The sequence below is a fragment of the Lygodium microphyllum genome, chromosome 11 (genome assembly GCF_053477565.2).
Source record: "Lygodium microphyllum isolate KBCC chromosome 11, Lygodium_microphyllum_v1.1.10, whole genome shotgun sequence".
Classification (NCBI taxonomy): Eukaryota; Viridiplantae; Streptophyta; class Polypodiopsida; order Schizaeales; family Lygodiaceae; genus Lygodium; species Lygodium microphyllum.
The window spans coordinates 61,258,211-61,270,014 of NC_141145.1; the positions used below are offsets into that span (position 1 = coordinate 61,258,211).

The 11,804-nt window shown below is 41.9% G+C and overlaps 1 pseudogene; it reads right to left on the reverse strand.

Moving 5' to 3' along the window:
• Positions 1-1,011: 1,011 nt before the first annotated feature.
• On the reverse strand, positions 1,012-3,193 carry LOC148028875 (aldehyde oxidase GLOX pseudogene; annotated as a pseudogene).
• Positions 3,194-11,804: the final 8,611 nt, after the last annotated feature.

Sequence of the window (11,804 nt, forward strand, 5' to 3'; positions counted from 1 at the left end):
GGTTATTTACAAATTAAGTAGAAAATGGGTATGTTATATATAGGAAAATTTCATAGGTAAGGACATTTATAAATAGGCCTTGAACATATGTGATGTAGAGGATATACATATACTAACTTCCATGAGTACTCTAAGTTTAAATAGAAGCAGATGTTCCTCGGTGACCATGGCAATTTGAATGAAATCTCTAAAACAGTGTGAGCTACACTTAGAGGATTGGTTATTTTAGCTATATGATCTCATAGAAACGTAGTTGTTTTTGGTAGAGTGAAAAATGTTAAGGGTGTTTGGGGCACCCAAAGTAGTAGTGCCTTTAATACTAGTCACTCAATCTAAGCTAGGCTAGCAAAAAAAGGAGGAAGCTTATAAGCCTATGAATAGGCTTTTGAAAAGAGTGGTTTAAGATTTGTATACTAAGTATAGGCTTAACATGGTGATGTAAATATTCACTTAATATAAAGCACACATTACCAAAAGAGAAACATTTATGCAATATGTGTATGCTTTAGTGAGTGCATTTACTCACACGACATGATCGACTTGATTAGCAATACAAGGGTTCACATAATAGGCTCTGAGAGCCCCACAATATCCCTTATGATGTCTCATAGGAGTCCCTTTGTGATTGGCATAGTGGCCTTTCCATATGGTTTGGCACGATCCATGGCCATATGGGAATGCCAGCTAGGTATCCTGATGCATGTGTTGTATTCAACATTTGGGATTAAGAAAGCGCCCTAGAGAATTGTTGAGTTCTAAGCATACATGGAGTATGTGTATGCTTTGGTGAGTGCCTTTACTTGTGAAACATGCTTGACTTGATTCGTGTTGAACGATTCACATTTTAGGCTCTAGGACATGAAAGATATCGAAAAACTCTCATATGATGATTGATGCTTGTAAGATCAACTTCTATCATGAACATAAAGGGAAAATGTGTAGTATGTGCTTCAATATGATCATGAAAGAAACCTCAGTCAAGTAGAATAATTTTTATAAATTATCCTCATATAGAGTGCACACATTGTATGCTACAACAAAATCGCAAGGCATGAGATCCATAAGTTGTATAATATGATACTATTGAGGATGATCACTTTTTTTTAAGTTTTATGGCAGGCTTGAAATTGAAAAGATGCCTTAGAGGTGTACCCAAGGTTGGAATCCAGGCACCTATGTACACAACCACATGCTCAAACCACTTGGGTTACAATCCATTTGCTAGGCCTTTGGGTTGCATTTACATACATACATACATATACACATACAGACACACACACACACACATATGGGGGTAAGAGAGTGGGGGTGGGAGAAAGCGCGGGGCGTCTATGTCATCCTCACCCACACGGCGGGCCCCGCTGTCCCCGACTGCACGGGGAACATCATGTAATAGGAGGGCGGGGCGACGCTAGCGCTCGGGGGCGCGGTGACGGTGACGTTGTACAGGTTGGTGGCTACGAGGGTGCGCGACGCGACGCGCATGCGGAGGAGGCGCTGCCCTTGCGAGAAGGAATGGGTGCTGAACGGAGAGGAGAGCAGGTTCATCTCCACAGAGCCCGGGGCCTGGTTGCAACGGAAGGTGACGACGAAGACCTGGCCAAAGGTTAGGGTGGAAGGGGCAGACACGACGTAGGGGCGCTTCGAGTTGAAGGAGGGGTTCATGTAAGGCGGCGTCCACGCCTCGACGCGGAGCTCGGTGGGGAAGGGCCCCGTGAAGGTGTAGAACTGGTGCGTGTTGCTGACGGCCAGGAGGACCCGGCCGTCCGGCAGGAGGTTCGCGGTGGAGTGGTACATGCGAGGGATGGTGGTGGGCGGGTACACGACGAAGCGCGTGTCGAGCGGGAAGCCAGGACGGTAGACCACAGGGTTGAGAGCCGGGTTGGAGGCGTATCCCCAGCCCTGGGAGCCGTTCTGCGCGCCGTTAATGATGAGGACGTCACGTGACGGCAGGAGCAGCATGTCGCCCATGCAGCGCCGCATGGGCATAGTCTCCATGAACCAGCTGGGGCTGGCGGAAAGGAGCTGCATGCGGCCGCACGTCTGGGATGCCCCGAGCTGCAAGCCGGGGTTCGTGAAGGCCCCCAGCTGCGAGCCGCCGCACACCATCACCTCGGCGGAGCGGTAGCCATCGTTGTACTGGAGCGGCAGGAGAATGGAGCTGCCGGCGGAGGGGTAGTTGCGCGGCTCACCGGGGATTGTCGGGTAGGTTCGCAGGACCGTGTTGGTCTTATAATTGAGCTGGACGGAGTCTCTGTTGGCAAAGACGTAGAGGGTCCCGTCGGGTAGGAGATGAACAAAAGGGTAGAGATTGTCTCCCTGGAAGTCGTTGGTTGCTCTGAGCAGCGGCAGATCGTAGGAGCCCTCTCCCGCAGCCCGCGGGATGAACTCATACGTGGAAACGCTCCTGCCTCCCACGGTGATCACTCTCCCGTCCGGTAGCAAGGTGCTACTGGAGTACCAACGCGGGTCCTTGAGGCTCTGCGCGGAGTCCTCCACCCAGTCGCAGTTGCCGTTGGAGGGGCAAGGGTCCAGGTGCCTGATCTTGTAGAGTCCGTCGTTATCGCCCCCGAGCTGCAGCATGCTGCCGTTGGCCAGGAACTGCCCCGAGGAGCACCAGGTGTCCGTCAAGATCATGAGGGGGCGGAGTGTGGTGGAGCTGGCGTCGGCACCGGGCGTGAGCATCACCGAGTGGGCGGTGCAGTCATGCTGTAGGGTCTGGTCCTGGGGGTCATCGCGGCAGATGCCGTCGGGCAGATTGATCTGAGAAGGACCCACATCCGTGCGGTCCAGCAGGATGGCCGTGCTGTACATAGGCGTGATGGCAGAGTGCATGGAGGCTATGCCGGCATTGCTGGACAGCACCTGAAACGTCTGGGCCAGCGCCGTCGGTCCAATGCAGATTGACGTTAGTAATACGCCAAGCGGAAGGACGAGTGAGAGCAAGCTGCTGCATAGTAGCATTTTGTCGACGTCGACGCAGCGGTGCTTGCACGTAGCCTATGGGGCTTGACACAATATTATAATAGAGCAGCTAATAAGGGATAGAGGGGACGGAATTCAACACACAACCCTACGTTTGATCGTGCAGCTTGCGCTACTGTTTAACTGGACTAGGCGCCTTGCAGAACGCTACTAGAGAATGTGCCCAAAAGCTAAGCACCTGCAGCTCCAAACGCCTCTAAAACCAAAATTTGCTCGCTCGTCCAAACAACCAACCAAAGTGCGCGTATATATTGAGCAGTCTGCGACCAATGCATCCCGGTTCCGTGAGCAGCTCTAACATGCCAGCTCGAAAGCACCTACCGTCTGCATCCCATCTTGCACACGATGCTGGTAGTTGAGGTTCCGATCCCTCTGCTGCGATTAATTACGTCCAAATATACGTGCCTAGCCCAACGTTCTTTCTTTTAAAATGTTCGTCATAGCCTCCCCAAGCCAGTATATCTGATTGGCCGGCCATCGTTTAGGAGCACAGCCAGTATATCTGATTGGCCGGCCATCGTTTAGGAGCACGTTCGTCCTTTCTAATATGATGGAGCCACGCAGTGCTCTTTCAGCCAAAAGTCCACAGCAGCATGTTCTCGCACGACGTCTGTCCGTTTTCTTTATGATGCCATAGCCGATTATCATGCAATACTTATATATGTGCTTGCTACTTGGAACTTTTCCTGACCCGTCCTCCGACCGTTGACATGTCGCGGTCCCATCGAAGTCAACTCCAGCTGCGCCGTCACCAGAAGAATGTAGCCTATGCTACTATGTTTTCCTCGGGCACACGTCACAAGCTACCTTCTTTTAAGAAACATGGTGATGGTGATGATAATTGGCCGCTGATCTTCTACACGCTGCTACACCCTAGCGGAAAAACGACGGGAGCCGGCCACGACGTTGACTTACAAGGCACACATCAAACTAGTAATCACAGGCTTGGCACCTCAAAGATGATTAACCTCCTAATAGCGTCGAACAAATATGACCTGGAATCACCACGTCTTGGCAATTGTATACGTGGGCTATGTATAAGCCTTTCTAGGGTAACGCGCTCGGTGATGTTGCACCTACGAAGTCCCCCCTCTACGAAGGTTTATACTGAAAACGTTGGTAAGCAACCTTTTGCCCTTCCAAGATGAGCTCAGGCAATAAAAGTTGAGATGTTTGTTTTCTCTATGCACGAGCATTGAAGCTCCCAACCAAATTTATGTTGCTAAAGCATCTCATGCAAAAGAATGGCAAACATGGGCCAATAAAGAAACACTTGACACGGTAGCTTGAAGTCCAAAGTCCCTTGAACTTCTTCAATGAAATCATTACACTTATGCTCTTCAAATGTCGTTTAAACTTGGGGGGAAGGGGATTAATGGTAAAGTGAAGGGGCGACAATATAACTTTTGGCCTCCCTACACTGTATCATATCTTGTTTGGGCTCCTTCTGACATTGGGACAAAAGTAGAAGGACTAAGCCTAGTAACTTTATTTTGGTATTAAAGTTCTAACTTCGTGCTTCTACTTGCTCATGGATTAGCCAAGTAGTAATATCCTTCAAGGTAAGTCTCCTATCTAAACAATATAGTCACTTGATCGACATGCTATTTTAGGGAACATGGAGCTTGGTTGTGGGGAACCATATTTTTCAAAGATGCACAAACATGTGACAAGTACCTTCTCACAATAATACTCATGGTTGCACTTCAACCACAATATACACCAATATTTTTCACTTCGCCTTCAATAACATATGGCTAATTGTGATTGGAGGAGTTATCATGCGATAATGATGCGTTGGTCAGTTCATAATCCAGCACTCTCTTTAAATATAAGTCTTGGGTCCAATAAGTTCTCCCATAGACAACTAATACACCATATATATATGTAATGCATATTATATAGCATCGCATTGTTAGAAGCATAGTCTCATGGGATTTATTGTTCCTTGTTCAAGCTACATATGTTTCTTCATTTATCCCTCAACTTTGTTATAAATTTTGCCATACATGCCTTTTGTTCTTGGATCCTTGTCACGGGACCTTGCAACCTCAGGCTAAAATGCCACTTTGAAAGCATAACAAGGTACAATATTGATATCAATTTTCATTTATCACTACAATTTCTAAATGTATTTTCTTGTTTTCTTGAATGAACAACTTGAGGCACTACTATGACAAAGATTTCAAATTAGATGTGCACCATCAACTCAATTTTGCAAACTTATTTATATATATGTCTACTAACATTCGTCAATGCCCCAAACTTATGTAGCACCTATAAACACATTTGAATTTAAGTTTGCATGTACCTATAAACATATATATAGAAGTATATGATTTCAAATTATATTCACCACATTGGACTCTAGACTTCTTTTTACTAAAAGGTGAATGTAACAGCAACAAATGAATGAACAACAAAACTTTGTAGGTAAGGGGGGGAGAGAGAGAGAGAGAGAGAGAGAGAGAGAGGGTGCAAGAGCTCAAGTGCTGCTTGCCTAAGCAAAACCTTTAATTCTAAAAATAGATATGGTACTATGGCTTCTTTCTTGTTTTTTCAAAATTTGGACTTTTCATAGTTTGTGATTTTGATTTTAGTGTTTTAGCCCATTGCTATTGCGGGTTAAGGGCTACTTATGTTTGCCACCTATAGCCTACATTTATTTTTATATTGTACCTACACATATGTACACTGTAGGTGGTAGACGTCCATCACTATCACTTTATTCCTTATTTTCTTATTGGCAATGGAAAGCAGGTCACACATTGTTTGGGCTTTGGATAGTTGTGTTAGTGATCCTTCACTTGTGGGTGGAAGACATATTGGATGTATATACTTTCAAATGTACTTATGATGTAACTTGGTGGCCCAAATGTTATGAGCATTATGTGTTATGCTTTACTTGGCTCTTGGATATCTAAGATTCACTTATAGTGAGATCACTTGCAATTTTTTTTGCACATCTTGGTTCTTTAGAGATAGCGGAAGTCTCTTGCCTACGTACATGCTCAGTTGATATATGCATACATTGTTCTTGCATATACTAACTCTTGTGGGTTGATTTGTTTTTTAGCATTTGGATACCATGTACCTATCATAGTCAGTGCGTTGTCAATGGTGGATGCTTGACATACAATGGTTCTATGCATCTATGTATCAAACACTACGTATAATTTGATAGTCCTTGGTACTTTGTTGCTACACAACTAGTTGTATGCTATGTATTCCAATTGCTTCTTAGATATTCCTAGTAGTGGGAGCATACTCTATTGGGCATTTTCCTATTAATGTATAATCAATTATTGTATTTATAGGGATAACAATTGTGAATATTATTTATGAGTAGTTTCTTTGAGCACAAATATCTCATTTGACTAGTCTACAGTCTATGTTTGTGGATATCTATATATTCCTTTTTTCTCCACCATTTTCCAGTCCTTTTGGCTCAATTTTAGGACTATTTCTTTGAATTTATAGTAGCCTATACAGTTATACTTTGTAATCATTTGCAGTCATAATGGCACGTACTTCTAATGCATCAATTAGTAGTGTCATTTTCAACATTAAATGGCTCGATTGTAAGAACTATCAATATTGGAAGATGGAAATATAGTAAGTATTGGTACAAAAGAAGTAGATTATGCCATTCAAAGCTAGGAATATAAAGCTAAAATTGTAGGATGGAGATGATTGGGATGAACTGGATGAGTTATGTAAATCTATGATCATTTTCTCTTTGTCTAAGTGAGTATTTTTCAATGTTATCTCTACTATTAGTGATGCATATGATTTAGAAGAAGATATGTGATCTTTATGACAAGCAGAGTCCTACACTCGGGGGTTTCACCATATATATATATATATCTGTCTTATATCGTGTGTGTTCAAAGCCTATTTATAAATACCCTTAGGATAGTCCCTAGCATCCACATCTTTAGTGCAAATTGAATCATACCACTTATGACGAAGGGTGCCTGGGGACTAACACTCATCTAAGAGGGGGATAATGTTAACCACAAGAAGTACACAACATACAAGGTGCAAGCAAGCATGAGAAGAAGCCTACATTTTTGAAAATAGTCTTCAGATTATAACGACAATATAATATTGCACAAAGCATTACTTAGTTGACTTTTCAATAGGTTGCAACTATTTTATTACTTATTCGACTTGCCAAAAGGTTGCAACTATTGTATTGATTTATTATGTAAACCCTCAAGCCGAGCATGATCGTGTGCAAGCTGTAAAGATAGCAAAGGCTTCCATGGAAAATTGTAAGGACTCTAGTTCATTCTTACCATAGGAAAAGCATGCAATGAGAGATGACTGGTCTTGAGGCCCTAATTAAGTGGGTTGGATGCCCAAGAGGAATGGAAAACCCCTAACCCTAGAAATCATGTATAAAAAGGATGAGAATGAATAGAATAAGCTATTAATTTTTCTATAAACTTTGTGCACTTCCCTTCCTAGTTTCATTGTGAGTGAGTGAGTGAGTGAGGGTGAGAGTGGAGATTGAGAGCAAGAGAGAAAGCGAGTGAGGGTGAAGGACCAAGAGAGTGAGGGTAAAGGACCAAGAGAGTGAAGCTCTTCTCATCTTCTCTACAAGCACTCCCTCTTGCCATGCACATGCTTCTCTTTTGCATGTGGAGGTTGTAGAGGGTTCAGAGTCAAAGGAGCACTCACTTCGATCATGGAGTATGCAAAGTGCATCCTTCATGGGATTCAATAAAGGCCATGCCATTCACTACAAATAAATACTTGCATTCATGTGTGAGAGACTATGTGAGAGGTAGCATTTGATTCTCGTGCATTGAAGCTCTTGAAGAAATAAGAGTGTGTCCAACATCCCGCTACGTTGAGCTTGTGTAGCACAACACTCATACTATGATGGATGCACTTGATAAGGTTAAGTCCTTAGTGTTAAGGTGAGGTATCTAATACTTATAGTAGCACTATTGTGAAAAGGACCTCGTTAATTTGATCTATTTCATAATTCACCTTATTGAGTACACATATATTTTATGCTATTAAAATTTCATATTTATCGTATAGACAAGTTGTGAAGTAGGATATTGTTTAGGCTAGTGCGTTTCATGTATGGTATGAAGGTGTGTGTATATGTGTGTGTGTGATTAGAGAGAAGAGGGGGGGAAAATAAAACTCTCAATACCTTGAAGGTCTTAACATGTAATGCATTTCTAAGGCTCTCAATACATGTCAAAGCCTTAAGAGGGATTAACTTACCATAACTTCAACTCTCACTTGGATTCAACGAGCCTTGTTCTCTTGTCTTGTACATCATATTGCTTCTAAATGAAACGTGGATGAATGTTGGATAGGAAAATAGGTGGGTAGTGTATATGGGAGTATTTGAGTTAGTCAAGATTATTATGTGGTTTGAACAAGTTCACACAAGGGTGAAGCATCATGGAATATCATGGCTATTGATTGTCCAACCATAGGCCATTAGACTCTAAGGTATATGCACAATGTTTGTAGGGCAATTGGCACTAACGATGCTTTGCTAGAGGTGGAGTTATGATTTAGGGCCTTATTTCATATGTCATGATGCCACAATGTGAAGGGAGAAGGATGAGAATAACTACCCATAGTTGATGACACGGCTAGTGGAAACCTAATCAAGTGGTTTCCTAATTGATGGATATGCAAGTGCCACCACATCCAGTATGATGTGACATAGCAGCCTCATTGCGATTGACCTTGTGGGATTACTTTGTTGTTTAGCTATGTTCAAAATTTGGGATTAAGAAAATCTAGACTTTTGCTAACTTTGAGGATGGTATATATGACCATGGGGACAAAAGTCCCCCCTCAAACTGAACGTTAGTCTTCTTAAACCTCCTAAATATGTTGAAGGTGTCAAGGCCCTCTTCAAACTCAATGTCATTTTTTGAAACATTCTAAATATGTGAAAGGTGTCAAGAAGTTATGTCTTTCATCTACAAATCTAAAACCCCATTAGATACATGGGACTCTTACATTCAAAAGGTAATGCAATTAAAGTTAAAAATATGAAAGAATTCAATCTCTAGTGGAGAAAAGACAATGCTATGTAGCTCGATAGTTTAGAGGCTCTTTTCTCGCTACTCTTCTTCTCTTGCCCTCTTGACTTTGAGGATGGCATATGTGACTATAGGGACAAGAGGGACCCCCACCTCCCAAAACCCTCAAACTCAATGTCACTCTCCTTAAACATCCTAAATATTCAAAAGGTGTCATGGCCCTCTTCAAACTCAATGTCACTTTTTAACGATGAGAATCATAGAACAATAGGCATCAAGGCACAACTAAGGGTTGATATTCTATTAGTGGGAGAAGCTCCTTTCTCAGCACACTTGACATATATCAAGCCCAAGCACAAGAAGGAAAGTCAATTGATAAGTGAAAAGGAAGATAATGAGGTAGTCACTAGTGAGAAAGGTGTCTCAAAAGTCTACCAAAGACACAAAAAACGATGAGATCTTAGCATTCCTCAGGTATCACATCTCATTAGGAGTTTATGGTAAGTAGACACATACATCTTTGGCTACCACAAAGTTTAGTATTAGTTCAGGATTCATGCATTATACCCTACAGATAAACACACTCCTCCTCACCACTAGTGAGGCATGCTCTTCACCCTAGGCTTAGACTTATATCCTAGGCTAGGTCATGGATAAGACATTCAAATCCAGCCTAAAGAAGGATTATTGGATACCTTTGGGATCTAAGAAATTGCCTATGTATTCTATATGCAAGATCACACTTAGGGTTTACCCAAGGGAGATACACACATCCACTCGCATATACTTATGCACCTACATGTACCTAGAATTGTGTTCTCACCTTGCATTGCTTGTAACCTAGCACCACTAGGATCATCCCCCTGAGGGTCATTCAACTTACCACTCACTTAACCATATACACCCCACCTACATCACAATATTTAACCTTAAGTTGCAATGTTAGGAACTCACAAGAAATGTAGTACACAAGGGTAGACCACCAATTATAGTATCTTCAAGGACTTAACTTGAGTCACCCACAATTAGATCCACTACACATAGGTACCACTTCAATTGTGTCAAACTCCTTAGAAATTCACTTCACTCAAGCTAACTAACTAACCCCTAGCCTTGTGGAACACACCCTTAGACTCTATTACACTAACTTGGCTAATTTACCTCATTTAGATATAACTCCTCTTGGACATAGGTATAAGGTACACACACCATAAAGATGATAGCCAAATGTGGATAGAGGTTAAGTAAATTTAGTACTTAGAAGACCGAGGGCGCACTCCATCACACAATTATATATTTCATGCATCATTAGATTCATCCAAATTAAGGTTAGCTAGATGTACATCTTCTTGATGAGGGTCATACACTACATTTGTAGCAAGCCACACATCTTATTATTGACACTCAAGATCTCACCAACTTACACAATGTTTGACCCCTCAAAGGGATTCAAGAGACACAACCTTAGGTTTTATGCACTTAGGAGGTACTCATAAAAACCGTCATGCCTTGTATCTTAGACCTAAGGCATGCATTGCAAACTCTTAGGACCATTGCTTTCATTATGAGATCAAGATTGCAACAATGGATTGCTTCATATGAAAGAATTTTTTGTGCACTGATACACTTTGATTAGGAAAGAAGAAATCCTGAGTATGGATCAAATTATGCTTTTGCATGGAGTGTGACTATTTAAACCTTGAGTGTTAATCATTGGTTTATTGGGGCTTATGTTAAGTAAGGAAACCAAAACATCAATCTATGAGAAGAAATAGCCAATATCTCTTACGTCCAAAGAACAACTACTCAAGGGTATCATAAACATAAATAAGGAATCAAAGAGACTTACGCTACCTAGCAAGAAACAAGGCAAACCCTAAGACAAGACATAAAGCAGAATTGGGTCATATACAATCTAATTAGCTAGACAAGAGCTTCAAAATCTCAAGTGCATACACTCGCATAAGGGCATCATATCCTGACTCCTAGAAGAGAAAGAAAACATATCCCTAATCAACATATAAAGAGCATGATATTGAGAATCCTTGGATACCAAAATTAGTCAATAGAGTCATTGAACTAGTTTAGCTAGATACTACAAGACTAGTAAATGGCACAATGGATGGATCAAAATACTTAAGAGATATCCTAGCAAACCTTTGGGATTTCCCTAGATATCTCCCATAATACTACCAATTCTATGATAGGATGCCAAGGAGAGTAGGGCACGTACAATCTAACTAGTTAGGCAAGAGCTTATCAACCTTGCCACAATTTGTGTGGTGGGGAGGCTTAATTGAGCTATTATGCAGAATACACACATGGGCTCAACCTTGTCATCTCTAAAATAGGAAATTTCTAACAACATAAAGAAAAGTGACCCACTAAGTCAAATAATGCATAAATGGCTATACTAATTGATTGGTGCTATAAGTATGCTAGCTCTAGGTAGATGTAACTAGCCAAATACAAAAATTAATAATTGGCTATGTCAGGATCATAATGATCACCCGCGTGCTAAATGTAGACATGTAGACCCATCTAACTAGGTGGTACATCATCCATGTTTGCACATGTTGAGCTTGCCATCTCAACACTTCTCCTTAAACTCCATTGCATCATTGAAACTCCAAGTAAGATTTGAAATCTTTGAAGCTTCTTTGCATCCCCCAATGCTATTGTGAAAATGTCAATTATCTGATCTCGTGTGCTGCTCGTGTGCTCATATATACTAGAGTCGATCTCTCATAAAGTATATTCTCTCTCATGAAATGGTAATGTATACTCAATGTG